Consider the following 16,505-nt stretch of genomic DNA (forward strand, 5'->3'; position numbering starts at 1 on the left):
TATCCGTCATATCGGTGTTATGTTCCCGGATTTTGCGTTCCTTACGCGGTTGGGTAATAATGGGAACCCCTTGACGGTTCGCCTTGAATAAAACTCTTCCAACAATGCCCAACTTTGGTTTTACCATTTTCCACCTAGCCTCTTTTTCCCTTGGGTTTCCGGAGCCCAAGGGTCATCTTATTTAAACCCCTCGGGCCAGTGCTCCTCTGAGTGTTGGTCCACCTGTCAGCTGCCGGTGGCCACCAGGGGCAACTCTGGGCTGGCCTACCCGTACCTTGGACAATCTGAGTGTGCCCCGAGAACGAGATATGTGCAGCTCCTATCGGGATTTGTCGGCACATTCGGGTGGTGTTGCTGGATTTGTTTTAACTTGTCGAAGTGTCTTGTAGAACCGGGATACCGAGTCTGATCGGAATGTCTTGAGAGAAGGTATATCCTTCGTTGACCGTGAGAGCTTGTCATGGGCTAAGTTGGGACTCCCCTGTAGTGATTTGAACTTTCGAAAGCCGTGCCCGCGGTTATGGGCAGATGGGAATTTGTTAATGTCCGGTTGTACATAACTTGAACCTTAACTTAATTAAAATGAATCAACTGTGTGAGTTGCCATGATGGTCTCTTCTCGGCGGAGTCCGGGAAGTGAACACGGTGTTGGAGTAATGCTTGTCGCAGGATGTTCTCTAGTTCGTCGTTCGCGATTTGCCTTCTCTTCTCGCTCTCTTTTGCGAACAGGTTAGCCACCATATATGCTAGTCGCTTGCTGCAGCTCCACATATTACCTTGCCTTACCTATAAGCTTAAATATTCTTGATCGCGAGGGTGCGAGATTGATGAGTCCATGTGGCTCACAGATTACTTCCAAACCAGATGCAGGGCCTGATGACTCCGTTCCAGATGATGCGCTTGAGCTCAAGTGGGAGTTCGACGAGGACTCACGCCGATACTACGTGTCTTTCCCCGATGATCAGTAGTGGTGCCCAGTTGGGGCGATCGGGACCGTGTCGCATGTTGGGTTGGTCTTTTATTTTGGCACCGTAGTCGGGCTATGAGTGATTGGATGATGTAATGCTATTTATGTACTTTGTTTGACGTGGCAAGTGTAAGCCAACTATGTACCTTCCCCTTTTATTATTCATATTACATGGGATGTTGTGAAGATTGCCTTACTTGCGACATTGCTTTCAATGCGGTTATGCCTCTAAGTCGTGCTTCGACACGTAGGAGATATAGCCGCATCGAGGGTGTTACAAGTTGGTATCAGAGCCTTCCCCGACCTTAGGAGCCCCCACTGCTTGATCGATTTTAGCAGCCGAGTTGAGTCTAGAAAAAAAATGTTTTGAGTCATTTAGGAATTATATATCGGAGAGTTTAGGAATTCTTTTACTCCCCAGTCCCTTCATTGCTCTGGTAAGGCATCCTGACATAGAGTTTTGACTCTTCTCTTCTCAAATTTTCACTAAATGTTTTTTAGGATCACACGGGTATCTTGGAATCGTTCTGATGGTTTTGTGACGAGAACATTGTTCTTGGTGCCTCCTGTCATTTAGGGGTTGTGGCAGTGTCCCGGGGAGTTGAGCTCCGAGGTGTTGTCGTCACAATTTTCTCGTTGCAGTTCTGGAATACCTGAGTTTAGTTCACCGACATCGAAAATCTCTTTTATGCAGTTGTTGGTGAGATAACCTCGACGCCACCCAGTACTGGGGCGGGAGTTCGGGAGTATTGCCATAACTTGTATAACGGATGCTTTTCGAAGGTTGAGGTAGATGGTTTCCGAAGTTTTTCTCGGTTATGTGTTGAAGGATGGATACAGCTGGATGTAGGATTTGCTAGATTTGGGTGAGATATTATGCTTCCCCTCTATCCCCAACACCTGATTGCATAACCTGAAAGGTTCGGGAGTTTCATAGGTGGCAATTCTTGTAGCTCTAGTTCTTCTTCCACGGATATTTGGTTTGAGATTTGGATTTCTTACCGAGTATTCGTTCTTGATCCGTACCTTGTTGATTTATTCCTCTACCTAAATTCTAAGTGGCTTCTCAATTTATGGATATGTGACCATTCCAAGTGGAATGCATTCGTTCATTTTGTTCGGATGTGAAGACTATATGTTGCAATTTCATTCCGTTGGATTCAGCTTCAATATTTGTCTATCAATGTGCTAATGGATGTCAACCTCTTCAGGATGGCTCCTCCAACGCGCACGACTCCGAATCCTGATCTGCCACCACCTCCTCCTTCTCCGGAGGCATGGCAAGCTGTGATGACCGCAACTGATGCAAACACGCAGTTGATCATGCAAATTCTTCAAGAGCGCAATCAAGCGAACCAAGGCAACCAAGGGAACAATCAGAACCACTTTGCTACACTCAACCAGTTGCTTGCTAACCAGCCAAAGACTTTCAGCAATTGTGTTGAGGCAACTGATGCTGACGATTGGCTCGTGGACTTGTGCAAGCATTTCGAGTGCAGTAACGTCAGTCCTGAGGACTTTGTCAAGTTCGCTTCCTTCCAACTCAAAGACCAAGCTGCAGAATGGTTCTAGCAGTACAAGGATTCCAGAGGAGGCCGTGTGATTACCTGGGATGAATTCCGTCAAGACTTCAAAGCTCGTCATATTCCCCAGAGCGTGGTTGAAAGCAAGCGTGAGGAATTCCGCAACCTGAAGCAAGGCTCTTTGTCTGTCTATGACTACAACAAGTTGTTTCAGAAGCTCGCCCGCTTTGCTAAGCAGGACGTCCCTGACGAGAAGAGCATGATATACCAGTTCAGGGGTGGTCTCAGAGAAGAAATCCAGCTAGCTCTTGTTCTCTTTGAGCCCTTGCAGTATGATGAGTTATACAACATGGCATTGAAGCAAGAGGCTGCTCAACTGAAGTGTGATGCCTCCAAGAAGCGAGTCAGAGATGCTACTCCTTCTTCCTCACTCAAGTGGCCAAGCAAAAGAAGTATTGGCTTCCTCCTCCTCCGTTCCGTCAGCCGTATCAGAAGAGCAAAGGTGGTAGTGGATCTTCCCACCCACCCAACCCTGGCTTTCAGAACAAGACTTCGTCTCAAGCTCCAAGATCGAGTGCTCCGTATCACCGTCCGCTTTCAGAGGTCACGTGCAACAAGTGCCAACAGAAGGGTCACTATGCCAACAAATGCTTTAATCAGAGGCGCCTCCCTCCTCCTCCTCCTGTGAGATCGGCAAGTAAAGCTGTGGTCAAGCATAACCCCAAGCACGCCAAGGTCAATTTGATGAATGCAGCTCAGGCAGAGGACTCGTCAGACGTTATCATGGGTAACCTCCCTGTTAACGATATTCCAGCTAAAGTTCTTTTTGACACTGGTGCATCGCATTGTTTCATCTCAAGACCATTTACATCTAGGCATGAATTGTCTTCGCAAGTTTTGCCTAGTCCGTTAGCAGTTGTCTCTCCCAGTAAGCGCATGCATGCTAACTCCATCGTTCCAGATGTTACTATCACCTTGGGTGACTACAAGTTTCTGGCTTCTCCAACGGTTCTTGGTGACTCGGATATTGATCTTATTCTCGGAATGGATTGGCTTTCTAAGCACAAGGCGCATCTTGATTGTGCAACCAGGAAGATTCAATTGACTCATTCGTCTGAGGATGTAATTGTCTTTGCCGCTCGTGATGATACCATCTGTCTGTTTTCTCTCAATGAGAAGGGTGAACTCGATGCCATCTCTCAAATTCCATTCGTTTGTGAATATCAAGACGTCTTTCTAGAAGAGCTTCCAGGAATGCCTCCGCACCGGCCAGTTGAATTCGTCATCAATCTTGAGCCTGGCACGGAACCGGTTTGCAAGCGTCCTTACAAGCTCGGACCTGAAGAGTTGAAGGAGCTGAAGAAGCAACTCGATATTCAAGAACGAATGGGTCTCATCCGACCTAGTTCCTCTCCGTGGGGTTGTGGAGTTCTTTTTGTGAAGAAGAAGGATGGAACGGACCGACTTTCTGTTGACTACAGTCCATTGAACAAGAATACTATCAAGAACAAATACCCACTTCCCAACATCAACGAGCTGTTCGAACAACTCAAAGGTGCCCAAGTATTCTCCAAGCTTGATCTTCGTATGGGTTATCACCAGATTCGTATCTGTGAGCAAGATATTCCCAAGACGGCTTTCAGGACAAGCTATGGTTCATATGAATACACTGTCATGTCTTTTGGCCTCGTCAACGCTCCTCCGGCTTTCTCTCGCATGATGAACTTCATCTTCAACGCCTACACCAGTGACTTCGTTTTGGTCTATCTCGACGACATTCTGGTCTTTTCGAAGAACAAGGAAGTTCATGCCAAGCATTTGTGTTTGGTACTCGATAAGCTCAGGGAACACCAGTTCTACGCCAAGTTCTCAAAGTGCGAATTTTGGCTCGATGAGGTTCTTTATCTTGGACATATCATCTCTGCCAAGGGCATTGCGGTGAATCCCGAGAAGGTGTCTGCAATTGTGAATTGGGAACCACCTCAGAACGTGAAGCAACTGTGTAGCTTCCTCGGTCTCGCAAGCTACTATCAAAGGTTCGTGGAGAACTTTTCAAAGATCGCGAAGCCTCTCTCAAATCTTCTCCAGAAGCACGTCAAGTACGTTTGGTCTCCGGATTGTGACATCGCTTTCAACACTTTGAAAGAGAAATTGGTCACTGCTCCAGTTCTGACTCCTCGTGATGAATCCAAACTGTTCGAGGTCTTCTGCGATGCCTCTCTTCAAGGTCTTGGTGCAGTGTTGATGCAAGAGAAGAAAGTTGTGGCTTATACCTCTCACCAGTTGAAGCCCAACGAGAAGAACTACCCCACTCATGACCTCGAGTTGGCGGCAGTTGTGCATGCTCTTTTGACTTGGAGACATCTCTTATTGGGAAGAAAAGTGGACATCTTCACTGACCACAAGAGTCTCAAGTACATCTTCACTCAGCCTAATCTCAACCTCAGGCAGACTCGATGGGTCGAAATGATTCAAGAGTATAATCCAAGTATCGAGTATACTCCAGGCAAGGCCAATGTGATTGCTGACGCATTGAGCAGGAAGGCGTATTGCAACAGTCTTATTCTCAAGCCTTATCAACCCGAGCTTTGTGAAGCTTTCCGCAAACTCAATCTGCAAGTTGTTCCTCAAGGTTTCCTCGCCAACCTTCAAGTCTCTCCTACCCTGGAAGACCAAATTCGCCAAGCTCATCTTCTTGATGCTATGGTGAAAAAGGTGAAGATTGGGATTGCCAAGAGTCAACCCAAGTACAAGTTCGACCGCCTTGATGACAAGGATACTCTTTTCTTCGAGGATCGTATTGTTGTGCCCAAAGGTGATCTTCGTAAGGTTATCATGAATGAGGCTCACAATTCACTCCTCTCCATCCACCCTGGGAGCACGAAGATGTATCAGGACCTCAAGCAGGCTTATTGGTGGACTCGAATGAAGCGCGAGATTGCTCAGTTCGTGAATGAGTGTGATGTCTGCAGAAGAGTGAAGGCAGAACACCAAAGGCCAGCTAGTCTCCTCCAACCTCTTGCCATTCCAGAATGGAAGTTTAACCACATTGAGATGGACTTCGTGACTGGGTTTCCAAAGTCCAAGCGTGGAAATGATGCTATATTCGTTGTCATCGACAAACTCACTAAAGTGGCTCACTTTCTGCCTATCAAAGAGTCAATCACTGCAGCTCAATTGGCGGAGCTCTATACCTCTTGAATTGTCTCGCAGCACGGTATTCTACAGGTGATCTCTTCAGACCATGGCGACATCTTTACCTCCAAGTTTTGGGATTCTTTTCAGAAGGCCATGGGCACCAACATCCGCTTCAGCACAACTTTCCATCCTCAAACTAGCGGTCAAGTCGAGCGCGTGAATCAGATTCTTGAAGATATGCTGAGGGCTTGTGTGATCTCCTTCGGCTTGAAGTGGGAGGATTGTCTTCCATATGCTGAATTCTCCTACAACAACAGTTTTCAAGCAAGTTCGGGCAAGGCCCCATTTGAAATTCTGTATGGCAGGAAGTGCCGTACCCCTCTCAACTGGTCTGAAACCGGTGAACTTCAACTTTTGGGAAATGACTTAATCACAGAGGCAGAGGAAATGTGCAAAGTCATTCGAGATAACCTCAAAGCAGCGCAATCGTGCCAGAAGAGCTACTATGATAGTAAGCACCGTGATTTGGCTTTCGAGATCGGAGATCATGTTTACCTCCGCGTCTCTCCAATGAAAGGTACTCGTCGCTTCGGTATCAAAGGGAAGCTTGCCCCTAGATACGTGGGACCTTTCAAGGTCGTCAGCAAGAGAGGCAATCTCACCTATCAACTCGAGCTTCCTTCAAACTTTGCAAATGTGCACGACGTGTTCCATGTCTCTCAGCTCCGCAAGTGCTTCAAGACTCCTGACCGCACCGTCAACTTCGAAGACATTGATCTCCAAGAAGATCTCTCTTATCGTGAGCACCCCGTTGCTATTCTTGAAGAGACTGAACGCAAGACTCGCAATAAGTCAATCAAATTCCTCAAAGTCAAGTGGTCACACCATTCCGACCGTGAAGACACCTGGGAACGCGAGGATCACCTCTGTTCCGAGTACCCGATGTTCTTTCAGTCCTAGATCTCAGGACGAGATCCTTTCGTAGTGGTGGAGTGTTGTAACACCCCGGATATGATTTACCTAATATATAATCCAACTCTTGCCGTTTCCGGCGTTAAGTTATTTTATTTTCTCGGGTTCGGCTTTTTGTCTCCATGTGTTGTTGTCGTTGTCATGCATCTCATATCATGTCATCATGTGCATTGCATTTGCATATGTGTTCGTCTCATGCATCCGAGCATTTTCCCCGTTGTCCGTTTTGCATTCCGGCGCTCCATTCTCCTCCGATGGTCATTTCTACCTTTCTTTCGTGTGTGGGGTTTAAACATTTCCAGATTGGGCCAAGACTTGCCAAGCGGCCTTGGTTTACTACCGTAGACCGCCTGTCAAGTTTCGTACCATTTGGACTTCATTTGATGCTCCAACGGTTAACCGAGGGAACGAGAAGGCCTCGTGTGTGTTGCAGCCCAACACCCCTCCAATTTGGCCCAAAACAGACCAAAACCCTCTCCATCATCTAGAGCATTCGATCACGATCGCGTGGCCGAAAACCGCACCTCATTTGGACACTCCTAGCTCCCTCTATGCCTATAAATACACCACCCTTCCGAAATTTCGGTTCTTCTTCCCCCAGAAACCCTAAAGATCCAGATCCGCCGCCACCAGACATGTCCGCCGCGCCGGACATTTCGTCCGCCGCTGCCCGTGGCCACTGACGGGGCGCCACGTGGCACCGCCCGGCCTCCTCCGTCGCCAGCCCAAGAGGCCCGGGGCGGGCCCTCCCCGGCCCGCGCGCCCGTCGCCGCCCGTCCTCCGCGCTGCCTCCCGTCGTCCCCACAGCCGGCGCAGCTCCTCCCGGCCGGCCGCCGCGCCGCCATTGCCGGCCGCCACCGCCCGCCGGCCGCGCCGCAACTCGCCGCCGACGCCGCCCCTCGCCGCCGCGGCCAGCGCCGGCGACGCCCGTGGCCACCCCGGCTCCGGCCTCCTCCTCCACTCCGGCAAGCCGGCGAGCTCCTCCCCGCTCTGGCCGACTCTTCCCCGGCGACCTCGAGTTCTCCGGTGAACCTCGGGAAGCATGCGTGAACAGTAACCGGATCCAGATCCAGATCCAAAACTCGGTCGACTTTCCTCCCGAAACCCTAATTTTATTGCCATGTTCATCGTGCCGTAACTTTGCATCCGTAGATCCGTTTTGGGCGTGTAGCATACCAAAATGTTCGTCTCAGAGAGTACACCATTCCATCTCATTGCATCTATTTGGGACAGTTGTCCGATCTGCTGCTCCAAATAGCTATTTGTCATTTTTGCCATGATTATTGTGTGCACGATATGCCCCTGAGCTCTACATGTGTTTTGTTATATGCTTTGTCATCTTTCCAGTGGTGCCATCCATGTATTTTTGTGATGTGTGTGGTGACTAGCACAAGCTTGCAAAGTGGTGCATTCATTAATGCTGATTTCAGGGACTTAGCAATTCCACCAAGTCCTTGGACTGTTTTTATCAATATGCCATATGTTCATGTTGTTTCCTAGTGATCCGTGCCTCTTTTGGGGATGATCAGTAAGGATGATTTGTTAATCTTGTAGTGATCTATCCATCCGTGTCTTTGTTTGCAATTATGGAGCACCCTAGCTTGAGTCAATCGAGCTCAACTTTTACTATTTCGTGAATCTGGGCAGATTGTCTACTGGTTAGCGATTTTGCCGAGGATGTTGTAGTTGATCCGTGCATGCTATGTTATTGTTCTTGCCATGTCTAGCTTGTCTAATGTGTATTCTTGATGGGTGCATGCTTATGTTGTCATGCCTTGCTGTGTAGTGAGTGCATCGAGCTCGTAAACATGCCTACTTGATATCTGTTTTGCATGCTCCAGTTTTTCACTAAGTCTGTGATCTGATTATGTTTTTTCCATGTTCACATGCTTGCAATTGTATGTTCTGATCCCTTTTGCCTCAAGGTCACTAAGGGACTTTTGTTAATCTCTTTGAGTAGCTCCAGACCATGCTTTACTTTTCCATGTTAAGTTCCTGTAGCATATAGATTTCTTGCTCCAAAGTGTGCTACCTGATCTGAAATTTCAGACAAGTGTTAATTTCACTAAGTCTGAAATCTGTTAACCAATTGCACTTTTGCCATGCTTGTTTGAACCTGTTAATGGATGAATTGGCCGTAGCTCAGTGTTCCTCTTTTGTCAAGCATCATGAGTGGATCCCTGCCATGTATTGTGTTGCCATGTTTGGGTGCTGTAGCATGTTTGTCTTGTTGCATTTAGATGGCTACTTGCTGTTTATCGCAGGCCGGTGCCATATTTGAATTGCTTGCCATTTCCAAACCGTGCATCCGTTTCCGGTGTTCTTTATATCGATTTCAACCGAAATCACCTCACCTTTAAAGTGGCACACTTGGATTTCCAAGTTGAGGCCAGGTTCATTCATCTCTTGTCAAATCTTGCATATGCATCACATTTCGCATCCCGCATAGCATACCATGTTTGCATCATGTTGTTTGAGCTTTGCACGTGCTTGATTGCGTTCCCCTTGCTTGTTTGTCTTGTTTGGGTAGAGCCGGGAGACGAGTTCACTAACAAGGAGCCCGTTGAGTTTGCTTTCGAGGATCTAGTCAACTCTGACAACTTTGCAGGCAAGATGATCATACCCTCGAAATCACTTCTGTCTTTGCTTTGCTAGATGCTCGCTCTTTTGCTATGCCTATGCTATGATGCCTACCACTTGCTTATCATGCCTCCCAAATTGCCATGTCAAACCTCTAACCCACCATGTCCTAGCAAACCGTTGATTGGCTATGTTACCGCTTTGCTCAGCCCCTCTTATAGCGTTGCTAGTTGCAGGTGAAGATTGGAGACCGTTCCTTGTTGGAACATTATTTTCTTGTTGGGATATCATCATATTGCCTTGTTATCTTAGTGCATCTATATACTTGGTAAAGGGTGGAAGGCTCGGCATTTTTTCCTAGTGTTTTGTTCCACTCTTGCCGCCCTAGTATCCGTCATATCAGTGTTATGTTCCCGAATTTTGCGTTCCTTACGCTGTTGGGTAATAATGGGAACCCCTTGACGGTTCGCCTTGAATAAAACTCTTCCAGCAATGCCCAACTTTGGTTTTACCATTTGCCACCTAGCCTCTTTTTCCCTTGGGTTTCCGGAGCCCAAGGGTCATCTTATTTAAACCCCCCGGGCCAGTGCTCCTCTGAGTGTTGGTCCACCTGTCAGCTGCCGGTGGCCACCAGGGGCAACTCTGGGCTGGCCTACCCGTACCTTGGACAATCTGAGTGTGCCCTGAGAACGAGATATGTGCAGCTCCTATCAGGATTTGTCGGCACATTCTAGCGGTGTTGCTGGATTTTTTTTAACTTGTCGAAGTGTCTTGTAGAACCGGGATACCGAGTCTGATCGGAATGTCTCGGGAGAAGGTATATCTTTCGTTGACCGTGAGAGCTTGTCATGGGCTAAGTTGGGACTCCCCTGTAGGGATTTGAACTTTCGAAAGCCGTGCCTGCGGTTATGGGCAGATGGGAATTTGTTAATGTCCGGTTGTAGATAACTTGAACCTTAACTTAATTAAAATGAATCAACTATGTGAGTTGCCGTGATCGTCTCTTCTCGGCGGAGTCCGGGAAGTGAACACGGTGTTGGAGTAATGCTTGTCGCAGGATGTTCTCTAGTTCGTCGTTCGCGCTTTGCCTTCTCTTCTCGCTCTCTTTTGCGAACAGGTTAGCCACCATATATGCTAGTTGCTTGCTGCAGCTCCACATATTACCTTGCCTTACCTATAAGCTTAAATAGTCTTGATCGCGAGGGTGCAAGATTGCTGAGTCCCTATGGCTCACAGATTACTTCCAAACCAGATGCAGGGCCTGATGACTCCGTTCCAGATGACGCGCTTGAGCTCAAGTGGGAGTTCGACGAGGACTCGCGCCGATACTACGTGTCTTTCCCTGATGATCAGTAGTGGTGCCCAGTTGGGGCGATCGGGACCGTGTCGCATGTTGGGTTGGTCTTTTATTTTGGCACCGTAGTCGGGCCATGAGTGATTGGATGATGTAATGCTATTTATGTACTTTGTTTGACGTGGCGAGTGTAAGCCAACTATGTACCTTCCCCTTTTATTATTCATATTACATGGGATGTTGTGAAGATTGCCTTACTTGCGACATTGCTTTCAATGCGGTTATGCCTCTAAGTCGTGCTTCGACACGTAGGAGATATAGCCGCATCGAGGGCGTTACAATTGACCTTGGAGAGCCAGTCCCAGACTAGCTTGGATGTTTCCAGAGCACTCACACGGCCATACTATGCTTTGGTCAGATGACCATAGATGATGTTCTTGGCAGTGGAATCCAATTGAACGAACTTCTTGACATCAGCAGCGGTGACACCTTCACCAGCCTTGGGGACGCCATTCTTGACGACATATCAGAGGTCGACATCAATGGCTTCAAGATGCATGCACATCTTATTCTTCCAGTAGGGATATTCAGTTCCATCGAAGACTGGGCACGCAACGGAGACTTTGATTATCCCTACAGTCGACATGGCTAAAACTCCAGGTGGTTAAACCGAATCACACAGAACAAGGGAGTACCTTGCTCTGATACCAATTTAAAGTGCTAGTGATCGACTAGAGGGGGGGTGAATAGGCAATTTTTATGAAAGTCTTCAAAACATGGAAGTTTTGAAGACAAACGATAGAAACAAACCTATTACCATGCATCGGAAGGTAGACTACACTAAGCAAGCCATAGTCAAGTATTCAATGAGATGAAAGCACAAAGACTAATAGCAGCTAGGCAGTATAGATCAGGATGGAGAATAGTACGAAGCCAAACAGAATAAGCAGTCACACAGTGAAGACAAATAGATAATGCAAACAGGCAATGACTTCACAAGGAACAATCTGCAAATAAAGAGATGGGAAGAATGGAACCAGTAACTCGTTGAAGAGAATGATTTGTTGGACCAGTTCCAGTTGCTGTGACAACTGTACGTCTGGTTAGGGAGGCTGAGATTCAACTCAGAAGACCGCGTCTTCACCTTATTCCCCTTGAGCTAAGGACACCCAGTCCTCGCCCAATCACTCTGGTATGTCTTCAAGGTAGACTTCCAAACCTTCACAGACTTCGTTCACCGGCGATCCACAATGACTCTTGGATGCTCAGAACTCGACGCCTAACCGGCTGGAGGATTCACAGTCCTCAAGTGTAATAAGTCCTCAGATCACACAGACAGGAAGGCTTCAGTGATGCCTAACACTCTTTGGCTCTGGGTGTTTAGGGCTTTGTCCTCGCAAGGAATTCTCTCTCAAAGGCTTCGAGGTGGGTTGCTCTCAAATGACAAAAGCCGTACACTAACTCTGAGCAGCCAACTGTTTATGGTTGTAGGGGGTGGGCTATTTATAGACACTAGGCAACCCGACCTGATTTGTCCAAAATGACCCTGGGTCACTAAGGAACTGACACATGTTCCAATGGTCAGATTTCAAACACACACGGCAACTTTACTTGGGCTACAAGCAAAGCTGACTTATCCAGCTCTGGATAAGATTTGCTCCCATTGTCTTCGCTCGAAGACATAGGATTTTGGTTAAGCATCACTTCAGTCATTCTGACTAGTTCACATGGACCCCACTTAACGGTACGGTGGTTCCTATGACCCAACAAAGAAGAAAAAGAACGACAAAACAACTAAGTCTTCGCGCTCCATAGTCTTCACGCGATGTATTCTTTTGTCATAGTCTTCAATGTGAATGTCTTCACATACCACCTTTGACTTCAATGTCTTCATACAGTTTTAGGGGTCATCTCTGGTAGGGAAACCGAATCAATGAGGGACTTCTACCTGTGTTATCCTGCAGTTCTCACAAACACATTAGTCCCTCAACCAAGTTTGTCGTCAATACTCGAAAACCAACTAGGGGTGGCACTAGATGCACTTATAGGCTCAACTCGGAGAAGTGCGTGTTTGGTTTCCCTTCCGGCAAGCTACTGGGCTTCCTCGTGTCGCACCGCGGGATCGAGGCCAATTTAGAGAAGGTCAAGGCAATAGAAGACATGAGCCCGCCACAAACCCTAAAGGAAATGCAGAAGCTCACGGGCCGCGTGACCTCATTGGGGCGCTTCATTTCCAAGTTGGGGGAGCGCCCTGCCGTCCTTCAAGCTTATGAAGAGGAAGGGCACGTTCGAATGGACCCCAGAGGCCAACCTGGCGTTTCAAGACCTCAATAGATACTTGACCAGCCCACCAGTGATGGTCGCGCCTCGTCCCCTCGAGCCCCTGGTGCTCTACATGGCTGCCACACCCCACTCTGCCAGTGCGGTGCCTGTGGCTGTCCGGGTGGAGCGCCAGGCCAAGAGCCCGGTGAGCAACGCTGCACCCTCGGTGGGTATGATATGGTACCAAGGCGGTGCCACTGAAGCCACGATGGCATCAGCTAATGATCGGGCCTTGCAAGACGACGCTCCCGGGCCTGAGGAGGCCCTAATGGGCGACTGGGCTCCTGAGGTCCCCCACCTCAGGAGGCACCACAACGTCAGGAGGACACAGGCTCCATCGACGCTCCCGCCCTCATCCAACACCCAGTATACTTCGTCAGCACTGTGCTACGGGACGCGACAGCACGGTATCCCATGCCGCAAAAGCTCTTACTCACGCTCTTGGTGGCCTCGCGCAAGTTACACCGTTATTTCCATGGCCACCCAATCAAGGTCGTCTCAGCCTACCCCTTGAGAGGGTGCTCTGGAATCCCAATGCCGTCGGGAGAGTTGCCGAATGGAACATTTAACTACAAGCGTTTCAGTTGGAGTTCAGCACGACCAGGGTCATCAAGGGAGTCGCACTCGCTGACTTCGTTGCGGAATGGACCGGCACTGCGGAGCCCAAAGCAGGTGAGAGCCAATCCCTCTCGCTGGGAGATGAAGCACCGAATTGCTGGGTCATGTACTTTGATGGCACTTTCGCATGGCAAGGAACGGGGGCTGGTGCTGTGCTCATCTCGCCCACCCAAGACAAGTTATACTATGCCGTGCAGGTTTGCTTCCAGCGGGGTGAGAAGGTCTCCAACAACATCGCGGAATACGAGGGGTTGATCACCGGCCTCAAGGCCACCGCAGCCTTGGGGGTGAGGTTTCTCACCATCAAGGGTGACTCGTAGCTCCTTGTCAACTTCTCCAACAAGGTGTACGAACCAAGGGACAAGCATATGGAGGCATACCTCGCGAAGGTGCGCAAGATGGAGAAGCAATTCTAGGGCCTAGAGCTACAACATGTGCCACGCGACACCAACGAGGAGGCTGACAAGATCACCAAGAGGGTGTCAAGGCGTCTACCCTAATAACATGGTGTCTTCAAAGAGCGACTCTTCAAGCCTTCGGCGACCCCCGTGTCCATGGAGACTACATCATCTTGAGAGGAACTACCCCAGCCACTAGCATCAGGGGCCCCCGCTTGCAATCCGACCTCGGGAGCACGTCTTCTCCTGGCGCTCGAGCCTCAGGAGGGGTGCTGGACCGAGGAGTTCAAGGCATACTTGGTGCAAGGGATGCTGCCGGAGAAGGAGGAGGACGCAGAGTGATAGAGGCGAAGGTGTCCCGATGTTTCGATGAGATAGATATCGTTTTTTGTGGGAGTCGACTTTGACGATCTGACTATGAATGTGCGAAGACATCGCGCCTTAGCAATCGCTAAACCAACTTCCGAGGGTTATTGACCACGCCGGAGCACGATCAACCTGACCACGAGGGTCTATTTCCTGCGAGCAAATGAAGAATAAGCAAGAAACTGAGATTGCAATCAGGATATTGCGAATAAAATAGGAAAGCTTTATTAATGAAGGTGGGGTTTTGTGACATCTTGGTCTGGTCATTGGACACAAACGAAGTACGCGAAGTTGCAGCTATGGCAAACTTTTAATCTAAACAAAACCCAAAGTCTAAACGATGTCCTAAGTGCTGTATATATGGAGAAGAGAGGGGGGGGGGAGATTTCGTGGCCCTTGGAGGAGGGGTCCGAAACCAACCCTAACTCTTGTTTCCCCACATATACAGACTCTAAAAACTGCCTATAATCAAGTATTTCCAAATTACATGGGCCTGGCCCAAAAATAAGGTGACGCAGCACCTAGAATGGCCTTTGGACGAAATTTATGAAGTGGCATCTTGTATATTTCGTCTAAGGCTTCATGCACTTCTTATGGTGGCTTCAAAGTCCTGAAATCATCACTTGTAACTCCGTTCTTGATCGCCTTGCGCATGCCATCATCTCCATGCTTGAACTTGCTCCAAGGTTCATCTTTCTTTTCCAAGCTAGGCCCTTCATTTGTAAGCAAAACAAATGTATTCAATTTAGGCAGCATCATATTCTCATGAACATTAGAATCGTTACCAAGAAATGAAAGTACCTGATACTTCAATTGGCATGCACAAGCTCTAGTAATTGGTCCAGTATGTATAGTAGCAGGGGCTGTGGGTGTAACAATGTTATTGATGTCCTCATCATCCTCCCCTTCTTGAAATGAAGTCGTCCTCGACGAAAGTTCATCATCCTCACCCAAATAAGGCTTCAAATCTGCAATGTTAAAAGTGGGACTAACCCCAAAATCTGCAGGCAGCTCAAGTTTATATGCATTATCATTTATTTTCTCTAACACCTTAAAAGGACCATCAGCACGTGGCATTAGCTTTGATTTGCGCAAATTAGGAAATCTATCCTTACGCAAATGTAACCAAACAAGATCTCTAGGTGCAAACACAACATGTTTTCTACCCTTATCTTTAGCAAGTTTATATTTAGCATTCATACTGTCAATGTTTTCCTTAAAATCAATTCAGCACGTGTTTCGCATCAAAATTAACCTTCTCCGAAGATGGAAGAGGCAACAAATCAATAGGTGCACGAGGTAGGAAACCATACACAATTTAAAAAGGGCACATCTTAGTAGTAGAATGCAATGAACGATTATAAGTAAATTCAATATGAGGCAAGCATTCTTCCCACATTTTCTTATTATTCTTCAAAACAACCCTAAGCATAGTAGACAATGTTCTATTGACTACTTCATTTTGTCCATCAGTTTGGGGGTGACAAGTAGTACTAAAAAGTAGTTTAGTCCCCAACTTAGCCCATAAACATCTCCAAAAGTGGCTAAGAAATTTAGTATCACGATCTGAAACAATAGTATTTGGCACACCATGCAAGCGAATAATTTTACGAAAGAATAAATCAGCAACATTAACATCATCATCGCTTTTATGGCATGGTATAAAGTGTGCCATTTTCGAGAACCTATCCACGACAACAAATATGCTATCCCTCCCCTTATTTGTTCGAAGTAAACCTAAAACAAAGTCCATAGATATATCCTCCCAAGGAACACTAGGTACAGGCAAAGGCATATATAAACCATGAGGATTGAGTCGTGACTTAGCTTTTTGACATGTAGTGCAGCATGCAATAAAATGCTCAACATCCCATCTCATATTTGGCCAAAAGAAATGTGTAGCAGGTATATCCTCCGTCCTCTTGACGCCAAAGTGTCTCATTAATACTCCTCCATGTGCCTCCTGCAACAACAAAAGGCGAACGGAGCTAGCTGGAATGCATAGCTTGTTAGCACGAAACACAAATCCATCGTTAAGAACGAACTTGTTCCAAGTTCTCCCTTCCTTACAATTCTGCAATACATCTTTAAATTCAGCATCATGCACATATTGATCTTTGATGGTCTCCAAACCAAATATTTTAAAGTCAAGTTGTTAAAGCATAGTATAACGACGAGACAATGCATCAACTTTACCCTTCTTGTGTTTAATGACATAAGGGAAAGTCTCAATGAATTCAACCCATTTAGCATGTTGATGGTTCAGTTTTGCTTGACTTTTAATGTGTTTCAAAGATTCATGATCAGAATGTATAACAAATTCCTTG

This window comes from Triticum dicoccoides, chromosome 4A, assembly GCF_002162155.2.
Source record: "Triticum dicoccoides isolate Atlit2015 ecotype Zavitan chromosome 4A, WEW_v2.0, whole genome shotgun sequence".
NCBI classification, from domain to species: Eukaryota; Viridiplantae; Streptophyta; class Magnoliopsida; order Poales; family Poaceae; genus Triticum; species Triticum dicoccoides.